Source organism: Lactuca sativa, chromosome 2 (genome assembly GCF_002870075.4).
Source record: "Lactuca sativa cultivar Salinas chromosome 2, Lsat_Salinas_v11, whole genome shotgun sequence".
In the NCBI taxonomy this organism is placed as follows: domain Eukaryota; kingdom Viridiplantae; phylum Streptophyta; class Magnoliopsida; order Asterales; family Asteraceae; genus Lactuca; species Lactuca sativa.
In genome coordinates this window covers 119,570,342-119,575,078 of record NC_056624.2, presented here as the reverse complement: position 1 = coordinate 119,575,078, position 4,737 = coordinate 119,570,342, and positions in this window count along the sequence as shown.

Genomic DNA, 4,737 nt, shown 5'->3' with positions numbered 1-4,737 from the left:
TTCAACCACATTTATCATTCATCATTGATAATGGAGCCACATATTACGTGCTAAATCGTGATATTTTCTTATCAATGTCTATTTTTTCTCAGCCTCATTCAGTTGGGCTACCGAATGGTCATCATATGTTCATTTCTCATTATGGTGATATACAAATTCAAGATTCAATTATTCTGAAGAATGTTCTATTTGTTCCATCTTTAAAGTATAATCTTGTTTCTATCACTAAACTCACTTTTCAATTGAATACTTTTGTGTTATTCACTATTGAGAATTGTCTCATACAGGATCCCTCATCGAAAAATAGCATATCACTTGGAATTATTGGAAAGAGACTCAATGATCTTTATGTTTTTTTTTTTTTTTTATTTTCATGATCCTAAACAATCTCGTTCTTACATTCTCTTTCTAGTTTGTTTCCAAGAACATCTTCACATGTATTCACTACTAGTTCAAATTACATGTTGTGGCATAACAGAGTTGGCCATGTACCTTTGTTAAAACTCAAAACATTTGTAACACCTAGTTTCAAGATGTTTCTTAATTTAGGATTGTGGACTGTATCCGATCATATTAAGGCTTTAGGATTCAATGAAATAAATTTTAGACCTTATTGAATGTTGATAATAATTGTTATGAGATTTAAGCCCTTGATTTATGTATTGGAACCAAAGGGTAAATGGGAAAAGTTATATGGGAGGCTCCATGCATGTACTATGATTTTAGTTCGACATGTATTAAGCCAAAAGTAAGTAGATAGAATTCTGAGGCTAGTCAACACCTTTTCGTGCATATAAAGAACCCAAAAATGAAGTCAAAACAAAGAAGTTATGTTTGTTTGAAGTTGAATTGGAAATGGAGAATTTTGCCTTACGTTGAGTGTAGGAAAGCCCCTATTGTAACACTCTGTTTCGTGTCGTTTCAGAATTTGGAGTCGTGATCCGAAGATCAATTATCAAATGGTTTCGGGCATTGAGTAAAATGAGGTTTAGACCAATTGGATGTGGGTAATGTAAATTATGTGATCCAAGAGTTTAGTTTGTGCTTTGGAGCCCAAGGGTATAATGGGAAAAGTGGTGTTTGAGACTTCTTTTATGAATTAAGCAATTCAGTACCATGGGTTTTAAGTTAAAAGTAAATAGATAGAGGTGTAGAGCTCATCAATACCTTTCCGTAGATATAAATATCGTTAAAATCGGAGTTGAAACGAAGAAGTTATGATCGTTTGAAGTTAGGACGGTTTTGGGTTAAGCCACGTACGTTGGGTGTACTAGCATATGCCTGAGTATGCTAGGCATATCAGGAGTACGTTGGGCATACGCGATCAGTGCCCAAACCCTATTTTCATGGTTTGAGCCATATTTAAGATCCTTACCTTCCACAAACCCAGTCCATTCTCAGCCTCCACCTCTCCAACACCGTCCCTTAAAACCCTAACCCAAGTTTGATCCTTGTGACAAAAAAGAAGGTGTTTTTCTCACACCCCAAACCAGACAACAGAAATGTCCGGGGGTGTATGACTTCATTTTTAGTATCACAACACATACATCATAGTAATCAAAGTACAAACAACCATTGCATTGATATGTATAAGTTTTTACATGTGTTCAATCAATGTATATCGACACCAAAATAGTTATACAAAAGAAGAAGACATGACTCAAAAATAGCTCCATCTTCTCAAAAGATCGGGGAGTACCAGTCTACTGATTCCCTGATAATACAAGTAATTTGAAAACAGAGTATCAACATAAAGTTGAGTGAGTGCATAAGCATTTATGCTTGAAAGTAGGTTTTTTGTTTCTTGAATATGTAAATTGTTCCAGAAAATCCTGTATTTTCTGTTGTATGAGAAAAGTAGTTTTAATCCCATAAAACTGTTCTGTTTGTAAACCAGTATTCTATTTTTGTACTCTTTTGTATAATCTGTAAAGTGAGTGTGCCTGGCTCCATTAGCTGTTATTGTAAACTGTAATGTACTATTGTAAACTATATGTTTGTAAAACTGGTACTTTGAAAATGTACATATGTTTTAGTTAATTATACACTAACCGTATTGCTAATGTCTTTTTAATGAGTTATTATAACCATATTGAGACTAGATGGCCTAAAACAACGCTTTGAAGGCGTTAAAAGTTGTTGATAACAATTGTCACTCTTAGGCGTGTATGCATGGCTGTAGCTAGTAGTCTGAGTGTGGGGTTGTGAATCCCAATATAGATCTATACACACATGTTTCGATCCCCCGACTGGAGATTCTGGTTATAATGCCAGGACTTTAACTAGTTTGCTTAAATGAATTAAACAACCTGAATCAAATGGCTCATGAAAAGCATATAGACGTTACGTGTATCATATAAGTGAAAACCAAATCATTCTGAAATAATGATTGATTGTATATTCTTGAACTAGTATTCTTAACATATATTTGAAAGTTGTATACTCTTGATTAGTTTTGAATCAAACCTTTGTTCTTGTAAAATGGTGTATTATAGTATTCTTGAATCAAGAATTAATGTTCTATGTACCATAAATTATACCTATTATAATTTATATGTACTTTCTGAATTGGTACTAATTGTTCATGAATGCAACCCCTTGCTCAACATGTTACAAAGGGTATCTAAACTGAATGAAATAACTTTTATATTTATATACATATATAATTATATATAAGTAAAATTTAAACGACATTCGTACAAATAACTGATACTATAAGCCTACATCCAAACAAGGAAAAGGAACCAAAGTGAGTTATCAGTCCTAAGACTTTTAAATCTTATATATATATATATATATATATATATATATATATATATATATATATATATATATATATATATATATATATATATAAGATTTTTGGGAAAAACATTAGTTTATAAAATCATTTAAAGTGTTTAATATTTGGAAATACTCTGGATGACTTGATGTCATTTTAACACAATTTGAAACTATTTGATTTAATGATAATGGAAATCCATTTTTGATAAGATAATTGAAATCCATTTATTTGTAATACAAAATCCTTGTGTTAGACTTGTATTCCAACGCCCCCCCCCCCCCCCCCTCGCGCGCGCTTAAAAACAATAAAAACTATGAAAATACGGGGGTATGAACTCACCTTTTGGAGGGTGATTCAATTGATGATTTGGTATAGGATGTTTAGTTCCATGGGTGAAATCCCGAAACAGAACAAGTCTTATATAATAATTTGTATAACATATATGCATCCAATTAGATAAAATAATCATAGGAATGATTGGAAATTTGATTAATTTGTAAGTATAACTTAAAAAAGTGGAGTGTTAGAAGCTAAAAGGGAAGCTGATAGGTGTTCACAACCAGGAGAGGGGTGTTCACGGCCCAAGAGTATGAAGGGTTCACGTCCCTGTAGGTGTTTACGGCTAGAAGTTCTTAAGGAATGAAGAACACTTAATGATCTTAAACAGATTCTAAGAAGATTCAAAGGTTTTGAGGTGCTTGTTCTTTGTGTTCTTTGCATGTTCTTCATGAAAAATAGATGAAATTAATGAGTTTCAATCTAATATAAGAAGATTGAAAGATGTTCTTGAAGTGTTAACAATATCAAGAAATGATACCTATTAGATCTTGTGAAGAACTAGTGATTATTGCTTGAATATGATGAGAAGGTGGTTTGCGACCAGGAACATGCCCCAATGCGGTCGTTTACGGTCCAAGCTGATTACGACCGAAGTCGTTTACGGTCCGAGGTCAGCTAGTGTTTACGGTCTGAAGGCGGTTTGCGACCGAGAACATGCCCCAATGCGATAAAGTTTGGTTTCCGAGGTGATAAAATTCCGAGTTGTTTGCGGCTGCGAGGGTTCACGGTCCGAGGAGTTTACGGCCGTGAACCTTTTGCGGCCAGAAGGTTTACGGTCCGAAGCAAAGGAATAAGATACGAAATTTCTCGGTTTATAAGCCTTTTCCTTCTAAATTCAATTGTAATTATTTTAAGGATTTTTAACAAGTAAAGGTTAGTATTATAACCTAAATAAAACCCAAACAATAAAAAAGACCTTAGTTGACCCTCGTTTGACTTTGGTTGACTAGGGTTCAATTTACAAACAGAAAATAACCGAATGTTACATTATCCCCTTGTTAGAGAGAATTTTGTCCCAAAATTTGTATTAAAGAGATATAGAAAGACTATGGAAAAAAGATGTGGATACTTCTGTTGCATTTGATCCTCCCGCTCCGTAGTTTCACGAATGATTTCTGGACCAGTGAGAGTACTATCATGAACTTAACCTCTAGCTATCTGCGTTTCACCCACTTCAGCCCAGCATAGAGGTGATATGCACTTGCGGCCATAGAGGGCTTCAAAAGGAGCAAACTTTATGTTAGTGTTATAACTATTGTTGTAAGAGAATTCGACAAGGGGTAAATGAGTATACCAAGCCTTTTCAAAGTCTATCACGCAAGCTCGTAACATATCTTCTAGAGTTTGAATCGTCCTCTCACTTTGTCCGTCAGTTTGTGGATGGTAGGCTATACTCATGTCCAGCCTAGTTCCCAAAGATTTTTGTAAAGACTGCCAGAAAAGAGAGGCGAATCTACTATCTCGGTCTAAAATAATAGATATTGGGAAACCATGCAGTCTAACCATCTCCTTGAGGTAAGTTCTTGTTAGCTTCTCCATCTTGTCGGTTTCTTTTATTGGCAAGAAGTGTGCGGATTTGGTCAATCTATTGATGATCACCCAAATAGTATCAT